General features: G+C 36.5%; 1 protein-coding gene across 1 annotated transcript in view; it reads right to left on the minus strand.

Moving 5' to 3' along the window:
* PIK3C3 (phosphatidylinositol 3-kinase catalytic subunit type 3) overlaps positions 1–21,359 on the minus strand; it is a 158,475-nt gene that overhangs the window by 115,939 nt on the left and 21,177 nt on the right. The gene's annotated exons all lie outside the window — the stretch shown is intronic.

The raw sequence follows: 21,359 nt of genomic DNA on the forward strand, positions 1-21,359 counted from the left end.
CTTAACAACCACATAGAATTGCAAATAGTTTGAATAGCCAACCACAGAGGAGTGCTGAAATGAATTACAGCATATCCATATTACACAAAATCCTACAGTCTTTACAAATCATGCCATGAAAGCATCTTAAATGACCTGGAACAATTCTGAAACACCATTCATTTAAACACACACAATATAATCCCAAATTAAAAATAAATATATACACATTCATATATTACATACACACATACATACATTTATTTATCAAAAGCATACCAACTAAAATATTAATAATGGTGACTACTGTGGGTAAAGAATTGGAGGTGATTTTTACAGTCTTTGTACTTAAATATCTTTTACTAGTGTAGATGTACATTATCTTGTAATAAGTTACTTAAAAGTTAAACTTACTTTAAAAATAACTGTGGAGAAAATTCTGTTGAGAAAACCACAAAAGACCAGCATTTATCAAGATGATGCTTAATAAGGTTATTTTGCTTCATAATAAACTCAAAGAATAAGGATCAATCATTAATTTACCTCAAACATGAAATGAAACCCAGGTATTAACGTAATTATTCTCTCTTAAATTATTTCTTCCAAGGGCCTTTCAGCTAGATCCAACTAAAAACCCATATAAATTAAATGATGCTGCTGCTTTATGGTTAATAAAATCGCCTATAGAGAAAAATGCATAGGTTTAAGGTTTCAAACTTTATTCACATCGAGAAACTTTAAGAGGGGAGTTACAAGATAGGTGGCTTTTCCAAAATAAGTAACTACACAACAGGTGATGCTTGGGTCAGATACACTGATGCTTTTTCAGGAAACCTAAGGAGAAAAAAATGACAAAGCTTTATTTTTTTCCCCCTCTGCCATTTGAAAAAACAAACAAACAAACAAACAAAAAAACCAGTCTACTCTTATCACCAAAACTTCCAGATTCAGACAGCCTATGCGAATGTTCAGAAATCGCCCTCTTGATACATTTACAGGAATATTGGCCAATAAAAAAGGCTGGAACTACCAAACCCAAGACTATTTTTTTCTTTTTTCCACCATGATTACAGAGGGTTGTGTTTATTCAACTACTTCATATCTGGTTCATCTCAATTCTTTCAATTTAAATGTTATAACTCTTTTTAACAGGAACACTTTCCTAAGCCTAGGCTAGAAGTACTCAATAAACAAAATCATTATCAGTCAGCTAATCTATCAATATTTGTAGGATGCACTATGGCTCACTGATATAGATTTCAATTATTAAACAGTATGATTCTTTAATAATTTTTAATGTGTCAAATCTGTTTCAAATCGAACACAAGTTACACAGTAATTTATAATTGAAGAAAAAATATAGCTGTATACAATAATTCACTTGAACTGAGATTTAAAAAGGAGGTATGTCTATATGTTAGAGTTTGCACACACACCTACAGTACTTAATTCTTACAAGTCAAGGAGTTTCTTCTACCTTCCTGATTAATTTCCTTAGCCACAGATCTTCAATTTTACTTTGAAATTTTACATGTGCATCTTATTCAGGAAGAGTGGTATTTGCCTCATAAAAGTTGTTTTCAATTTCACTTCTCAGAGATTAGTCTTAAAAGCATGTTATTGTGTACTTTTCTGGCAAAAACTATAGCTGTGAACACAGACAATAGATTTATAGAACATAAATCGACATTCTTTTAGGGCTTAATCTTTCACTGGCAAAAAAGAATTTAGTCTACTTGCTACCATCAATTTCAATACAAATCTAAAAGTTTTGACAATCTTAGACATCAGTAAGCAAATCAAAGTGACTGATAAAAAATATTCTACCATGTATCATTAGTAGTAAATTTGTAAGAGATTACCACATTCTTTTATGACACAGAAAAAGCCAACAGAATCAAAACCAATATGTTATTCCTATAAGGTTACACATACTACTTATACAATTTGATGACATCAATGGTGCCACTAAACAAGTTTTACAGTTTTGAATAATTTTACAGAGAATTGTTTGACATTTGGAAGGAAAAATCCCTAAGGATAACACAATATTCATATTTCTCCTCCTTCCCACCCTCCCCTCCCAACCATTCTTCCTACCTTCCCACTGAAAAAGTAGTGTGTTAGCAACCTAATTGAGTTAGTTGACATTGATCTTTTTCATCAAAATGTTTTTCAGTGTGGGGGAATTAACCAAATAACTTCACTAAGTGGTAAATGAATTCCAAGAAGTGTGAAAAGAGGCAGTATAAATGCACTGGGTGACTTAATATTATTTATTGTTTCCCCAGTTCTGGAAAGTTAAATGCCTGAGTTTTAAAATTATGTATGCAATTAAATTTTTTATTTTTATTATAAAACAAAGTATGCAGAATAATGTAACAAACACCCATGTATTCACTGTCAAAACTGAACATGTATTAACAGTTTCTCTTATTTCACTTTTTAAAAAAGATTTTAAAAAAAGCAAATCAAAGGTATTTGTAAAGACTTCCCTCATTCTTTCATTTCAATTTGCTTTTTTAAACTTAATGCTGTTTTTGAGATGTATCTCTATTAATCTACACAGCTCAAATGTTTTCACTTAAATTGCTGTAGAGTATCCCAGTATGAGTAAATGTATCATTTATTCTCCCAACAAGCTCAATATTTTGTGTTATTATCAGGGTTAAAGTGAATAAGTATGTATCTCCTTATGCCCATAAGTGAGTTTTCTTAGTGTAGAAATATAGACATGTAATTGCTGGATTTCCAAGATGAAAATCGATACCTTTTCTGATTGGTTTATTTCTAAATTGCATGTAGTTTTTCTTACTCCTGCAAATATTCTTTAAACATTGTATTTTTAGATTGGTGATAGAAACTTTGGAATAGTAACTGATTTCTGCTTAATTAATCTTGTATTTAACATTTCTTGACTATTTGTAACAGTCTAACAGTTCTTTTGACTTTTCTATATGATCATCATCTGTAAATAATTCATCTGTAAATAATTTCTTGTACTGACTAGTACAAGAAACTCTGGTACAGTGTCTAACCCGAGCAATAGTAGAAGCATCCTTATTTTGTTCCTGACTTCAACGAGAACGCTTCTTGCATTTAATCATTTGGTAAGATATTTGCTATCAGTTCTTGGTCTATTTCTTATATCAGGTTAAGAAAGTCATATTTCACTTTACCAAAACTTTAAATGATAAATGTTTGTTGAAGTTTACCAAAAAGTTGGTAAGACTGGGGATCCTTTTGACCGTATGTTATTTTCTCCTTTAATATGCAGGAGATAGTTAACACAGTAGGCTTGAAGCTCTAACTGTAGAAGGACCTGCTTGCAAGGATGGCCCTGGTCAGTGTGTGAAAACCTGACTTCTGAAACATTCTCTAACTGGTATCGATGTTTCACTGTGGCACGGCTCTCCGCACACTGCAATTGATGGTGAGCAACTGCTCTCTTTCTGGGAGGCTAGACTTTTGGCAGTTGAGGGCAAAGAATGTGTGACCAGACCCCCAGGAAAACCCCCAATTTCTGAGTCTCAAAGGACTTTTTCCTAAAAGGCTTCATTTTAGTTTCGGGAGAAAAAGCACTATCAACTGAGTCTCTTCCTGGGCTGGGAAGGGGAAGAATAGAAAGCCTATATATACATAGATTTCTCCAGACCCCACTACACCTTTTTATCTAACTGAACCCTCTAGTTGTATATACTTATTGTGTTGCTTATAATAAATCTTAGCTGTGATTACAACTCCCTCTGAGTCCTGTGATTCCATCATCTCATTTTGGGGGACCCCTGAAACACTCAATAATATAATAATAAGGTATACTAATAGATATCCTGTGTTAAACTGTTTCTGAAAGTGAAAAGTATAGTCACTCAGTTGTGTCTGACTCTTTGTGACCCCATGGACTGTAGCCCACCAGGCTCCTCTGTCCATGGAATTCTCTAGGCTAGAAAACTGAAGGGGATTGCCATTTCCTTCTCCTGGGGATCTTCCCAATCCAGGGACTGAACATGGGTCTTCCTCATTGCAGGCAGATTCTTTATCATCTGAGCCACAAGGGAAGCCCCAAACTGCTTTTACATAAACATTCTTGGAATAAATTCTTGTTTGGGCATGATGTACTTTTTAATTGCTTGATTCAGTTTTCTAATTTTCTGCTGAAATGTTCCATCTGTTAGTGAGATGCATCTAATTTTCCTTTCTTTCACTTTCCTTTTCTTTCACTTTTCCTTTTCCTTTTCATGGTCATACTGATCTCAGCAGGTTGTATATATTTAGCTTATAAAACCACCTGGGTTTGAAAAAAGGAAAATAAAGGGTTCACTATACAGCTATAGTAGCAAATAGTATGTTGCTTTTTGTGTTTTGATCCCTTGATTTATGTTTTATAATCTTATATAATGCTTAACTTTAAATTATTTTTTCAGTATTTTACTGTCTGAATTTCTGGCAGATATATTCCAGTTGTTTGTTATAATTACTGACTTTAGCTTTCATTGGTTTGCAATTTTAGATTGTAAACTGATCTCTTGTAGGGCTTCCTAAATTGTCATACTTATTTTACTACTACTTCATATTATTAGCTATTTGTTGTGGGAGGATTCTCAGTTTTATCTTAGTTTTCCACATGACTGAAACCAGAAATCAAACAACATCATTTCTTTATCTTCTGTTGATGTTAGAGGAATCTAGAGAAAGGAAGAGATGTATTAGAAAACACTTATGGCAGAAAGCAAAGAAGAACTAAAGAGACTCTTGATGAAAGTGAAAGAGGAGGGAGAAAAAGTTGGTTTAAACTTAAAATTCAGAAAACTAAGATCATGGCATCTGGTCCCATCACTTCATGGCAAATAGAGGAGGAAACAATGGAAACAGTGACAGACTTTATTTTGGGGGGCTCCAAAATCACTGCAGATGGTGACTGCAGCCATGAAATTAAAAGACTCTTGCTCCTTGGAAGAAAAGTTATGGCCAACCTAGACAACACATTAAAAAGCAGAGATGTTACTTTGCCAACAAAGGTCCATCTAGTCAAAGCTGTGGTTTTTCCAGCAGTCATGTACGGATGTATACATGTTGGAGCATAAAGAAAGCTGAGCACCGAAGAATTGATGCTTTTGAACTGTGGTGTTGGAGAAGACTCTTGAGAGTACCTTGGACTGCAAGGAGATCCAAACAGTCCATCCTAAAGGAAATCAATTCTGAATATTCATTGGAACAACTGATGCTGAAGCTGAAACTCCAATACTTTGGCCATTAGATGTGAAGAACTGACTCATTGGAGAAGACCCTGATGCTGGGAAAGACTGAAGGCAGGAGGAGAAGGGGACGACAGAGGATGAGGTGGCTGGATGGCATCATCGACTCAATGAACATGAGTGTGAGCAGGCTCCAGGAACTGGTGATGGATAGGGAAGCCTGGCATGCCGCAGTCCATAGGGTCATAAAGAGCCAGACATGACTGAGCGACTAAACTGACTGACTGAAGTTTGGCAAATGTTTTGATTTTTGAAATGTGATTTGTAAGCTAGATATCATTTTTGTTTATAAATTCAAGAACAGATTATCAAAGTGATGATTTACATGGGTTTTTAAACCAAAATCGACATAATGATATTCCCAGTTAGATTTTAGAGAAATGAGAAACATGGAAGTTTCAGAGACATGGTTTGATAATTAAAAGCATTACCTTTACTTTTATGCTTTTAAAATTAATAGAACAGAATTTATGGGAGATTTAAATAGTAATGAGCCTGAGTACACTCCGGGAGTTGGTGACGGACAGGGAATCCTGGTGTGTGCGACCTGCACTCCATGGGGCCACAAAGAGTGAAACACGACTGAGCAACTGAACTGACTGACGGACTAAGGTACATAAAGACTGGGTAGAAAGACTGGCAGTCAGAACCCCTGATTTATAGCTGCAGCAGCAGCAGCAGATCAGTGACTAGCCAGGTATTTCTGTGTTTGCGGACATTTTTCATTGATATAATGTGGTCAGTTGGACTCCATTCTCTCTGTGAATTACAGGAATCATAAGTGTCATCATCATCATCATATCTTTCAGCTATTCTGAAAAGAAAAGAGACTATTTTCTCTATAGTATAGCAAGTTTATTAAGCACATTTTTCTTGGTTTCTGAACATATTTCTACCTTGAAGTAGCTTTGTGAATAAACTTTGTAAATAAACTGATATTCTGGATAAAATTAGTTTAAGAAAATAAATTATTCAGTAGGACCTATTAATGATCTGTCTTCCTCATTAGGATTATGTAGTTAATCATTTTCAGAATATAACACAAAGTTCTTAGAGATACCTTCAATTAATTTCATCTTAGGACTTTTGCGGGGAAAAGTTGGTATTCTCTGCAATGTCTGTACTTAATTTGATCTCTTCACATTAAAATAAGTGTCCTTTCAGCCATATGTAAATCAATGAAGTTAGCACACTCCCCCACATCAAACACAAAAATAAAACTCAAAATGGCTTGAAGATTTCATTATAAGACGTGACACTATAAAACTCTTGGAAGAGAATGTAGGCAAAAGCTTCTCTGACGTTAAGTCATAGCAATACTTTCTTAGATCAGACTCCCAAAGCAAAAGAAATAAAAGCAAAAGTAAACAAATGGAACTGAGTAAACTTGAAAGCTTTTATACAGCAAAGAAAATCATAAACAAAATGAAAAGACAAACTATGGGAGAAAATATTTATAAATGATGTGCTTAATTTCCAAAATGCATAAACTGCTCATATAGCTCAAAAAAACCCAAACAATCCAGTCAAAAAACAGGAAGAAGACCTAAACAGACATTTCTCTAGAGAAGACATAAAGATAGCCAACAGACACATGAAAAGATACTCACCACTGCTAATTATTAAAGAAATGAAAATCAAAACTACAATAATAAATTACCTCACACCAATCTAATGGTCATCATCAAAAAGTCTACAAATAATAAATGCTGGAGAGGGCGTGGAGAAAAGGGAACCCTCCTATAGTGCTGGTGGACAGGTAAATTGGTGTGGCCACTATGGAAAACATTATATAAGTGCTTTAAAAAACTAAAAATAAGAGTTACCATATAATTCAGCAATCCCACTCCTGGTCATGTATCCAGAAAAGATGAAAACTAGTTCAAAGAGATACATGCACCCCAAGGTTCACAGCAGCACTGTTTACAACAGCCAAAACGTGGTAGTGTCCATCTACAGATGAATCAATAAAGAATATGTGTGTGCATGCTCAGCCAGTCATGTCCGACTTTGCAACCCTGTGAACTGAAGCCCGCCAGGCTCCTCTGTCCATGGAATTTTCCAGGTGAGAACACTGGAGTGGGTTGCCACTGCCTACTCCAAAAGAAGATATGGCAAGCATATGCATATTTTAACATACATATATGAAATAATAGTCATGTAAAGGTCATTTGCAGCAACACGGATAGACCTAGAGATTAATCATACTAAGGGAAGTAAGCCAGAGAGAAGCAAAAAAAAGACAAATTTCTTGATATCACTTACATGTGGACTCAAAAAAAAAAAGTATACAAATGAAGTTAAAACAGAGAGAGACTCACAGACATAGAAAATAAACTTATTGCCAAAGGAGAAAGTAGGGTGGGGATAAATTAGGAGATTAAGGTTAACAGATACACACTGCTATATATAAAATAGATAAATAGCAAGAGGGCCTGAGGTGGCATTAGTTGTAAAGAACCCGCCTGCCAAATCAGAAGACGTAGGAGACGTGGGTTAAATCCCTGGGTCAGGAAGATCTCTTGGAGGCGAGTATAGCAACCCATTCCCGTATTCTTGCTGGAGAATCCCAGGGACAGAGGAGGCTGGCAGGCTACAGTCTATAGGGTCACAAAAAGTCAGACACAACTGAAGCGACTGAGCATGAACATACACAAATAAAAGAATCTACTGTTTAGCACAGAGAACTATACAGTATCTTGTAATAATGTATAATGGAAAAGAATCTGAAAAGTTTGTGTGTGTGTATTCATGTACACACATATATAAGGGAATCAGATGAAGTTTGTAACAAATAGCTGCACCCTGCCTCCCCTTTCAGTATAAAAGAAGCCTGAATTCTAACTCAGGTAAAAGGGTTCTCTGAAACACTAGCTCACCATCTTCTCAATCTGTTGGTTTTCAACATAAAATCACTTTTCCTTGCCCTAACACCTAGTCTCTCCATTAACTGGCTTGTTATGTGGCGAGCAGTATGTGCTTGGACTCGGTAACATTAACAACAATTAATGCCATAACTACTGCTTGTAAAACCAGTTCATTTGGAGCACAGATATTTAGTGGATGCTCACTCACCACAGGAAAGTCACTGTTTAGTGACTCACCATAAAAGACGGTGCTTATTGGGCCCCACCTTCTATGCTATACCTGAGGACCTATAGGAATATACTGAGTTGGCCAAAAAGTTCCTTCAGGATTGAAGCAAAAATAAAAGGCCTAACTTTTCATTTTCACCAAGAACTTTACTGAACAATGTATTCATTGTTTTGTTTTACTACCTTCTGCCATTTTAAAGGCAACTTCATAACTCCATCTTCCCCAAACAGCTTATCTTTATAAGCAAACAAGTGTTCCAGGTGCCCTTTCTATAGTCTTCCAGGGAACTGAAATTTTTTTCCACTAACAGAATTCTGTAAATACCAAAATAAATGGAAATCCCAAGATGAATACCATAGATGACTCAGAACTTCCCAGCCAAGCTTTAACAGTCTTTGTCTGTCATCAAAGAAACATACAATCTTGCAATATCCTGATGGAAGATTACGCATTTTCTGTTGACTAATTCTGACACTTTTTGTAAAGTGCTGCCTTCAATTGGTCTAATTGGGACCAATACTAGTTGGAACTAATCGTTCAGTTTTCCAGAAGGAGCTCATAATAGAGCACTCCCTTCCAATCCTACCATATTCACAATGTTACTTTCTTTGGAGGAAGGCAGGTCTTTGGTGTGGTTGGTGGTGATTCACTTCACTTGCCCCATGATCTCTTCTGTTCTACATTATTGTATAGTATCAACTTGACATTGTCCATCACAATTTGTTTTAAAAATGAAACACTGTCATTACATTTCAGTAGAGAATAGTATGTAAAATATAACCAACAACGTTTTCTTTATGTGAAAGCCAAACATCAATGTGATTAAAATGACCATGCTGAGGCAGATGATTTTCAATGTTTGATATGGATATATTCTGTGTGTTGGTTATCTCCTGAGTCCTGTAGCATTGACTGTACTCAAATAATGTCTCAATTTGATCGTTATGAATTTTAACTGGCCTACCTGACTTTGGAGAATCCTTTAGTGAGAAATCTGCAGCCTGAAACACTGCAAACCACTTCTGACATGATTGATCAGTCACAGCACCTTCTCTATACACTACGCAATAGTTTTTTGTGTGTGTTTCAGTTGCATGTTTACTTTTCTTGAAAAACTAAAGCATAATAAGCTGAAAATGTTGCTTTTTTCCCCTCCATCTTCACTATTAAAATGGCTACACAAAAACTCACCAATTTTGGATAAAAGCTTTTTTTAAAAAAGAGATCAAATCAAGATGGCATAGTAAAAGGAAGTGTGTTCATCTCCTCCTGTGAGAGTCCCAAAATCCCAACTAGCTGTTGAATGACTATCAACAGAAGGACGCTGGAAACCATCCAAACAAAGATATCCTATATTCCAAGAAAAAGGAGAAGCCACAATGAAATGGTAGGATCACAATAAAATCAAATCCTATACATACTGGGTGGGATCTAGTGGTTTACTTTTTCATAATTAAAAAAATTAAAAATAAAATAAAGGGACATGCTGCCAAAAGAAAACAAAAGTTTGCTTTTTTTAAAAAATGCACGCTGATATAACCGCTGTCACAATATAAATTAATAAAATTGTTTTGAATGAAGTTAAAGACAAGTAAGAGCCATCTTACAGAAAAAAAACAAACAAACCTTATTACCAACCAAATACATTTTCTTCATTTCATACTCTTTCTGCCTCTTCTACCTTTCAACTTTAACATTCTTGATAATAATGACATTCTCTCAGTTCAGTTCAGTTGCTCATCTCTTTGCAATCCCATGAACTGCAGCATGCCAGGCTTCCCTGTCCATCACCAGCTCCCGGAGCCTGCTCAAACTCATGCCCATTGAGTCAATGATGCCATTCAACCATCTCATCCTCTGTCGTCCCCTTCTCCTCCTGCCTTCAATCTTTCCCAGCATTAGGGTCTTTTCCAGTGAGTCAGTTCTTCGCATCTAATGGCCAAAGTATGGGAGTTTCAGCTTCAGCATCAGTCCTTCCAATGAATATTCAGGACTGATTTCCTTTAGGATAGACTGGTTTTATCTCCTTGCAGTCCAAAGGACTCTTAAGAGTCTTCTCCAACACCACAGTTCAAAAGCATCAATTCTTTGGTGCTCAGCTTTCTTTATAGTCCAACTCTCACATCCATACATGACTACTGAAAAAACCACAGCTCTGACTATACAGACCTGAGTTGGTAAAGTAATGTCTCTGCTATTTAACATTCTCTACGCAAACTAATTCTTCACAACCCTAAATCTAAAACATGATACTGATACTTATCTTTAGAAAGGTATTCATAAAAAGGATTTAAAGACCTGATTTCAGGTCCTGGTTAAACAACTTTCTGTTTACTTGAATCATTAAAATACATCACTTAACTTCTCTAAGCTTCCATCCTTTCAGGAGTTTAAAAACAATATACATTTCATGAGAATAAAAATAGTGTATATTACAAAGCCAATCATTACACTTGTTATAATCTAATTAAAGCAAAGCAAATAAGATCAAATAACAACAGCTAACATTTATGAGTGCTCAGTACTGTCTAGGAAGCACTACTACGAACAAAGATGGTGGAGGTGACGGCATCTGAGCAGAGCTATTTAAAATCCTAACATGCTGTTAAAGTGCTACATTCAATATGTCAGCAAATTTGGGAAACTTAACAGTGGCCACAGGACTGGAAAAGGTCAGTGTTCATTCCAATCCCAAATAAGGGCAATGACAAAGAATGTTCAAACTAACACATGATTGTGTTCATTTCACATGTCAGCAAGGCTATGATCGAACACTTTCAAACTAGGCTTCAGGAGTACATGAACCAAGACCTTCCAGATGTTCAAGCTGGAATTAGAAAAGGCAGAGGAACTAGAGATCCAATTGCCAACATTCACTGGATTGTAGAAAAAGCAAGGGAATTCCAGAAGAACATCTACTTCTGCTTCATAGACTACACTAAAGCCTTTGGGTGGATCACAACAAGCTGTGGGAAATTCTTAGAGATGGTAATACCAAACTATGTTACTTGTCTCCTGAGAAACCTCTATGCGGGTAAAAAAGCAACAGTTAAAACCAGACATGGAACAATGTACTGGTTCAAAACTGGCAAAGGAGTACCACAGGCTACATAGTGAGTGTCACTATGCTTATTTAACTTTAATCTGCTGTGTGCTTAGTTGCCCAGTCGTGTCCCATTCTTTGCAACCCCTTGGACTGTAGCCTGCCAGGCTCCCCTGTCCATCAGGATTCTCCTGGCAAGTATACTGGAGTGGGCTGTCATGTCCTCCTTCAAAGGATCTTCCCAACCCAGGGATCGAACCCAGGTTTCCTGCATTACAGGCAGATTCTTTACCATCTGAGCCACCAGGAAAGCCAAGCTGGATGAATCACAAGCTGGTATTAAGACTGTCAGAAAAAAACATCAACTACCTCAAATATGCAGATGACACCACCCTAATGGCAGAAAGGGAAGAAGAACTAAAGAGCCTCTTGATGAAGGTGAAAGAGGAGAGTGGAAAAGCTGGCTTAAAACTCAACATTCAAAAAACTAAGATCGTTGGAGAAGGAAATGGCAACCCACTCCAGTATTCTTGCCTGGAGAATCTCATGGATGGAGGAACCTGGTAGGCTACAGTCCATGGGGTTGCAAAGAGTCAGACACAACTGAGTGACTATATGTTTCAGCCCTGATAATATTATTGTTTGACAGGAGAAATAACATTAAAAAAAGAAAAAAAAACTAAGATCATGGCATCCAGCATCATCACTTGATGGCAAACTGAGGAAAAGCAGAAACAGTGACAGACTTTATTTTCTTGTGCTCCAAAATCACTGCGGAAGGTGACTATAGCTATGAAATTAAAAGATGCTTGCTTCTTGGAAAAAATCTATGACAAACCTAGATAGCATATTAAAAAGCAGAGATATCACTTTGCTGACAAAAGGCTGTATAGTCAAAGCTTTGGTTTTTCCGGGATTCCCTGGTGGCTCAGACGGGAAACAATCCGCCTGCAATGCGAGAGACATGGGTTCAAACCTTGAGTCAAGAAGATACTCTGAAAAAGGGAATGGCCACCCACTCCAGTATTCTTGCCTGAAGAATTCCATGTGCAGAGAAGCCTGGAGGGCTATAGTCTATGGAGTCAGAAAGACTTGGACATGACTAAGTGACTAATAGACATTGGGTTTTTCTAGTAGTCATATACAGATATGAAAGTTGGACCATAAAGAAGGCTGAGTGACTAAGAATTGATGCTTTTGAACTGCAGTGCAGGAGAAGACCCTTGGGAGTCCCTTGGACTGCAAGGAGATCAAACCAGTCAATTCTAAAGGAAATCAACCCTGAATATTCATCAGAAGGACTGATGCTGAAGCTGAAGCTTCAATAGTTTTGCCACCTGAGGTGAAGAGCTGACTCACTGGAAAAGACCCTGATGCTGGAAAAGACTGAGGGCAGGAGGAGAAGTGAGTAACAGAGGATGAGATGGTTGGATGGCGTCACCAACTCAATGGACCTGAGTTTGAGCAAACTCTGGGAGAGAGTGAACAATAGGGAAGCCTGGAGTGCTGCAGTCCATGGAGTTGCAAAGCATCAGACATGACTTAGCGGTTGAAAAACAACTGTCCCATGATATGTTAAAACCTTTAACTATTTAATTTCATTTATATCTAGTCTTCATAGAAACTCAAAGAAGTAGATATAATCATTACTCCTATTTATAGATGAGGAATTCATGACTTAGTAAAGGTTAAGTAGCTATCCAATATTACAAGTAAACAAGACACAATTGAAATTAGAATGAAAAACAGTCTCCACTTTAGTTCCTGATCCATGCTAAAGGGTTTTAGAGCTGTTAATGTGGTTTGTACATGCAAGGTGATTATGACTGCTTTAGCATTACTCATAATACTCATGTCACTAATAATAATAACAACTTCAACCTGGTAATCTAGTTCTTAAATCTCCAACATTTAGGAGTGTATCTTCAACAAGAAGTGGTGATGGTGGAGATAAAGAGGACTTGTCACGTACTTAAAATCTCAGTGAACTCCTCTAAATTAATACCTCAAGACAAGTACCCATTCAACGCAGTCCATTCAATGTAAAATATTACTTTCAAAGGTAAATATTTCAGCAGGTCAATTAGTACTGTAAAATAATTTAAATAGCCTTAATTTCATTTCACAAAATTATGTACCAGAAAATTTCTTGTTACCTTAATCTTAATTGTAAAGGATTATTTTGTGATCATGATAATTAGTCAATGTTTATTCAAAACATACAGTATATTCAAGAAACTAGAAAAATGATGTCAAGAGAGAAAGCGGAAAAGAACTTTAAAGACTTCCCCAAACTGAGTGAAATATCTCACAAACTTTCTAATAATCTCCTAAAGACTAATTTAATCTGCAACCTGCCTTGAAAAATGGTGTCCTGGGTAACAGGCATGAGTAGTATGGTTACCATAAAGATAATATGGCTACTCACCATTTAAAATTACTAAATTGGCACTCTAGACCAGTGCTGCTCAATAGAACCTGCTCAACAGAACTTCCAGCAATAATGTAATATTCCCCTACTTGTACTGCCTACTAGATAGCCACCAACCCCTGTGGCTATTGAGCACTTGAAATGTGATTATGGTAACAAAGCAAGTGATTTTAAATTTTATTTAATTTTAATTTAGTTGGCATATGTGAATTGAGGCTATTATGATAGTACAGGTCTACATCATAAGGTTAAAAATAACCCTTTGAATTGATTGGCATGAACCTGTGTTCAAGATACTAACTTTATCTGGATGAACTAAAATAAAGCCAGTTCCTGCTGTTACAAACCTGAGTCTGGATTCTGGACCCACAATTACCCCTTCAAGGCATTCTAAGGGTCAGCCTGAAACATAACCACATCCTATCACAACTTCTCTGCTCATCTATACCCTCTTCCTAAGATTCGCTACCCTATCTGTGTTGCACAGACCACAAAGCATTTTTCAAATAGTCCTTACTTTCTTTTGCCTTCTCTTAATCAAATTGACAGAAACTAAAGCACATTCCCAAGGCAACAAGCAGAGCTGCTAAAATGAAGACAGTGGAGATGGATGCTTTTATCTAAAGACATGAACTCAAATATAAATCAAACACTAAAACTAAGTAGTCACATCCAAAACCCCAGGTGGATATGCATCCTAGTCATAAAACTCTTAAAATATGGCAAGCTGAAAAATGGAGCAGATGGAAACTGCTCAAGTCACACCCACAATTATTAAAAGGCTGGCTCTCAGACAACCAAAGTGTAATAAAATGCCCAAGAGGTCTGGCCATTTATTATTTTCACAAATCAATTCTAACAGAAAGTTACTACACATTAATAAAAATTAATTGGGGAAATTTAGAGATGGGAAAGAGAAGATAATGAGGAAGATGGCAGAAAGAGTATATTTCATACACTTACTTTCTTCCTGTTCCCTACTAAGTCTAAGAAATTCAAATTATAAAAAGTAAGAACTAAACTGAAGACTATTGAGTTCTGTTTCCTTTTCTTACACTCAATTTTTCCTCAAAATGATGTAAAACTATTAAAGATTAACTCCACTACAACAATTCTGGGAGGATTTAAACTCTTAAAAAATGTTAAATCTAGAAATCAGACTTTTAAACTTCAATTATTCAATTTGCAGTTATAATTTACTTTCAGATCTATCAATAAGAATTAGAATATTTAGTACAGCTTGAGTTTGAGCTTCTTTGCTTAGTAATTATATAACACTGTCTTTTCACAGGCCATTTAAAAAGTTCATCTTCATTTCCCAGCCCTCTTATCCTAATAACTGGAGGCAGCCAAGACTAGAGCAGTTCTTTAACTGAATAAACTCTCTTAAACTATAGTTTGAAAACTGTGACTTTGCTATTTATTTTGGCTTACAGGATGCATGGAAACTACACTTTGCTATTATTATACACACTTTTTTACATTTAAGCTGATAGAGAGGAAGGTAGCAGAGAGCAATGAGAGACGGTCCCTTCAACTAACCATCCAACAGCCCCATAACCTCACCAAGCAATTTACCAGCCCTGCCCCTAATATGCCCACCAGTGCTCCAAAAAGAGTCAGGCGGCTGTGAAACCCCCCACCAGCCCTACTGGCAGGACTTCCCTACTCTAGCACACTGACACACCCCTAACTACCCAGGACTAAGGTAACCTTTGGTGGCCACTGGACTTTAACTGCTCATAAATATTCCCTGAAAACATGCATCTAGTTATAACAGACTGAATTATGCGAAGGACATGCACAGTAGAGCGTCCTTCCATATTACTATAACTTGCAGCTCTTACTCTACAAACTCCCCGGATTATGCAAATGATCCTGCCTTAAAAACTCTTGTACCCCAACCCTCCAGGGAAATTTGCCTCCCTTGGCGGCCTACCTCTCTCATGAAATGTTCTCTCTGTTTTTTGTATGCGCTCAGTCGGGTCCAACTCTCTGCAATTTGTTCTTTCTTTCCTTATTGTTAATAAACCTTCTTGCAATGGGGTAAGACCTTAAATTCTTTGCATCCCTACCAAGAACCAAGGCCCACAGGAGGAAGAGTCTCCAGATTCCTTCTGCTAACAAAGCTGCCTTCTTAACAATTAGAAACAATCAGAGTAAATTCACTGGCTGAAAAATCAAAGTACAATATGAAAGAAATCATTCGGTTCTAACCACTTAAACATCATCTATTAGAATACTCATTTCTTTTCTTAAAATGATAGTGTGAGAAATAGAAGTATCTGTTCCTTTTACATGAAAATGGAAACATGAGCACAGACATTCTTTCCCCAGGTTTTAAAAGTATATTGTACCACAGACAGTTTCAAAATATTTTGTAGAGGAGAATGACAATCTAACAGGACTTTTTGTTAGATTTTTGTCCAATTTTAATGTGGAACCAGAAAACTCAGAGGAAGAGAGAAGGAGGGAGAAAGAGCTACTGTGAGATAATTTGAAGACAAAACAATACCAAAATATATTTTAAGTTCAGAACATACCTAGTGTCAAAGTGTACCTACCCTCTTTGATAAGTTTAGAAATTAAGATCACAACAAATATCAAAGCATACTTTTTCTGGTATAACAGAAAGGAAATACTCAGGAAACCGGTCTGAAAAATTTAAGTCAAGAAACAGGCACTAATCAAAGAGCAACAGAAACAAAATCTAAGAGCAGAGCCAGAACCTTCACATTTGGCAGGTCCTAACAATGCTTTACTCCAGGCGCATTATTACAGAAAAAAGGAATGGCATGAACAACAATCCCACAATCATGAACAACAATCCCACAAATGCCAAACGATGACTGCATGTTTTTTCTTCTACTAAGGTGGAGAGAAAAAAAATCCCCATTATTTGCTATGTCAGTGCTTTTAGAATCATAGAACATGAACCGTTACACAGGAGTATAAAATGAAGCAGGGCAAAAGCTAACAGGGTTTTGTCAAGAGAACAGACTGGTCGAAGCAAACTCTATTTCCAACAGCTCAAGAAAAGACTCTACACATGGACATCACCAGATGGTCAATACTGAAATCAGATTTATTGTGCTCTTTGCAGCCAGTGATGGAAAAACTCAATACAGTCAATAAAAACAAGACCTGGAGCTGACTGTGGCTCAGATCATGAGCTCCTTACTACAAAATTCAGGCTTAAATTGAAGAAAGTAGGAAAAACCATTAAGCCATTCTGGCATGATTGAAATCAAATCCCTTGTGATTACATAATGGAAGTGACATACAGATGCAAGGAATTAGATCTGATAAAGTGAAACAGCACTACGGATGGAGGTTTATAACACTGTACAGGAGGTGGTAACCAAAATGATTCCCAAGAAAAAGAAATAAAAGAAGGTAAAGTGGTTGTGGGAGAAGGCTTTACAAATAGCTGAGGAAAGAAGAGAAGCAAAAGGAAAGGGAGAAAGGGAAAGATATATTCAAATGAATGCAGAGTTCCAGAGAACAGCAAGGAGAAATAAAAAGGCCTTCTTACATGAACAATGTGAAGAAACAGAGGAAAACAGTAGAAGGGCAAAGACTAGCCACCTCTTCAAGAAAACTGGGAGATATCAAGGGAACATTTCATGCAAGGATGGGCACAATAAAGGATACATACAGTAACAACTTAACAGAAACAGAAGGGATTAAGAAAAGGTCTCAAGAATACACAGAAGAACTATACAGAAAGAATCTTAATGACCCAGACAACCATGATGGTGTGGTCACTTACCTAGACCCAGACATCCTGGAGTGTGAGGTCAAGTAGGCCTTAGAAAGTAGTATTACAAACAAAGCCAGTGGAAGCGATGGGTACCTAGCTGAGCTATCTAAAATCCTAAAAGATGCTGCTGTGAAAGTGCTCCATATAATACGTCAGCAAATTTGTCATACAAAACTCAGCTGTGGCCATGGGACTGGAAAAGGTCAATTTTCATTCAATCCCAGAGAAGGGCAATGCCAGAGAATGTTCAAACTACCATACAACTGCACTCATTTCACATGCTAACAAGGTTATGCTCAAAATGCTTGAGGCTTGGCTTCAGTAGTATGTGAACCAAGAACTTCCAGATGAACAAGCTGGATTTAGGAAAGGCAGAGGATCTAGAGAGCAAAATGTCAACATTTGTTGGATCATGAGAAAGCAAGGGAATTCCAGAAAAACATCTATTTCTGCTTCACTGACTACACTAAAGTCTTTCACTGTGTGGATCACAATAAACTATGGAAAATTCTTAAACAGATGGGCATATCAGACCACCTTACCTATCTCCTGAGAAACCTGTATGTGGGTCAAGAAGCAACAGTCAGAACTGGACATGGAACAACGGACTGCTTCAAAACTGGGAGAGAAGTACAGCAAGGCTGTATATTGTCACCTTGCTTATATAACTTATATGCAGAGTACTTCATGTGAAATGTGGGACTGGATGAATCACAAGCTGGAATGAAAACTGCCAGGAGAAATATCAACAACTTCAGAAATTCAGATGATATCACTCTAAGGGCAGAAAGGGAAGAAGAACTAAGAGTCTTTTGATGAGGATTAAAGAGGAGAATGAAAAACCTGGCTTAAAACTCAACATTCAAAAAACTAGGATCATGATTTCCAGTTCCATCACTTTATAGCAAATAAAAAATGAACAAGTGGAAGAAGTGACAGATTTTACTTTCGTGGGCTCCAAAATCACTGTAGACAGAGACTGCAGCCATGAAACCGAAAGGAAGGAAAACTTTGACAAACCTAGATAGTATATTAAAAAGCAGAGATATCACTTTGTCAAAAACAAAGGTGCATATAGTCAAAGCAATGTTTTTTCCAGTGTCATGTACAGATGTGAGAGTTGGACCATAAAGAAGGCTGAGCACCAAAGAATTAACGTTTTCAAACTGTGGTGCTAGAAAAGACTCCTGAAAGCTTCCTGGACTACAAAGAGATCATCAAACCTGTCATTCTGAAGGAAATTAACCCTAAATATTCTTTGGAAAGACTGATGCTGAAGCTGAAGTTCTAATACTCTGACCAACTGAGGTGAATTGATTCACTGGAATCAATTCAGTGAGGTGAGCTGATTCACTGGAAAAGACCCTGATGCTAGGAAAGATTGAAGGCAAAAGGAAAAGGGGGAGGGAGAGGATGAGATGCTTAGATAGCATCACTGACTCAATGGACATGAATTTGAGTAAACTCCAAATCGGGAAAGGAGTATGTCAAGCCTGTATATTGTCAACCTCCTTATTTAACTTATATGTAAAGTACATCATGCAAAATGCCAGGTTGGATGAAGCACAAGCTGGAATCAAGATTGCCAGGAGAAATATCAATAACCTCAGATATGCAGATAACACCACCCTTATGGCAAAAGTGAAGAAGAACTAAAGAGTTTCTTGATGAAAGTGAAAGAGGAGGATGAAAAAGTTGGCTTAAAACTGAACATTCAGAAAATTAAGATCATGGCATCTGGTCCCATCACTTCATGGAAAATAGACGGGGAAACTGTGAAAACAGTGACAGACTTTATTTTGGGGGACTCCAAAATCACTGCAGATGATGATTGCAGCCATGAAATTAAAAGACACTTGCTCCTTGGAAGAAAAGTTATGGCCAACCTAGATAGCATATTAAAAAGCAGAGACATTACTTTGCCAACAAAGGTCCATCTAGTCAAAGCTGTGGTTTTTTCAGTAGTCATGTATGGATGTAAGAGTTGGACTATAAAAAAGCTGAGCACCAAAGAATTGATGCTTTTGAACTGTAGTGCTGGAGAAGACTCTTGAGAGTCCCTTGAACAGGAAGGAGATCCGACCAGTCTATCCTAAAGGAAATCAGTCCTGAATATTCATTGGAAGGAATGATGCTGAAGCTGAAACTCTAATACTTTGGCAAAGAACTGACTCATTGGAGAAGACCCTGATGCTGGGAAACATTGAAGGCAGGAGGAGAAGGGGATAATAGAGAATGAGACAGTTGGATGACAACACTAACTCAATGGACATGAGTTTGAGTAAGCTCTAGGAGTTGGTGGTAGACAGAGACGCCTGGCATGCTGCAGTACATGGGATCGCAGAGTTGGACACAACTGAGTGACTGAACTGAACCAGGAGACAGTGGAGAACGGAAGAGCCTGGAATGCTGCTATCTATGTGGTGGCAAAGAGTCAGACACAACTTAGCGACTGAACAACAGCAACACAGCAGCAGCAACAACAATAATATATATAATAGAAGCATACAGTGGTTTTATGTTCATCTTTGCTGTAATGATGTTTTAACATTTTATATGATCCTACTTTTCTATGAATCAAAGATATCAACTATAATACAAGTTCTGACAGAAATTTTTAAATTTTACATGTTATTTTATACTTATTTGTATTTATGATACTTGTTGATATTTATTTGTAAGGTTGGTTACCTTAAATTGACTACTGAAAGTAAAATTTTCATTGCAATCATTAAATCATGAAAAGTAAAATTTCTACTATAATCATTCAATTAAAGTCATAATTTAAAAAGCAGTTGGGAAAAAATTAGGAACATATGAATAGAAGCCTATATTATTTTTTTAATATAAGAGAAACAAAGTGGATGCACTGTGCGACCACATAGCTTTATATTTCTTGACTCAGCCATTTCTCCTCAAATTCAGAATTTTGTTATTACATGAATCATAATATTCATTCTCATAGTGAATGCTCTTCTTAAAGACAATTTACGAGGTTTTCCTGCATTTGAGATATAAGCTTATAGCTTATAAATGAGCTGATTCTGATACAATTTCTATTATTCACAGTTTATAAAAGTCAGAGAGTAGCTTCTATAAAATAGCATCACTAAGATAAATTCCTAATGAGAAAGTATACACATGGAAAGTGTAAGAGGTTTCCTATGTTACATGTAAGAATGTCAACAAAATCTCACAATGAGTAGCTGAACTGAAAGCTAAGTTTTATTTATTTAATTATGGAGGGGAATAGTACTTAGCAGCAGTAGCAGTACTTATGGAGGACAATAGCAATTTGGTCAAAATGCTTATTAAGAAGCTCTGATATAATTTTTCCATAAAAGAGACATATACAAAGACAGAATAAACTTGAAAAAAAATTATATTGAAGTACAAAGTTTAGACACTCCAAGTGCTTATTCTTTATAATTAGGATTTCTTCCACATGTAGGTTGAGACAACAAGTTGCAAAATGCTTGGCACCAAAACTTTCTCCAGACATTATAGAGTCATCCATAACTAATAAGATCAGAAAGGAAAACTGCATGTAAAAATTAAAGTCTCATCTCTTAATTAAAGAATTGTAAAAGGATATTTAAACAGTATCTAACATAGTACGTTTTTTTACCACTGTCTTTTCTTCCCAAGTATAGTTGATTTACAATACCATGTTTCACATGTACAGCAAAGTGATTTGAACAAACGTGTTTGTGTACACTTTTTTCAATTGTTGTCCAACACAGGTTATAACAAGATACTGATCACTTTTCCCAATTATTTTCCATTACAGGT

The sequence above is a fragment of the Muntiacus reevesi genome, chromosome 4 (assembly GCF_963930625.1).
Source record: "Muntiacus reevesi chromosome 4, mMunRee1.1, whole genome shotgun sequence".
Lineage (NCBI taxonomy): Eukaryota > Metazoa > Chordata > Mammalia > Artiodactyla > Cervidae > Muntiacus > Muntiacus reevesi.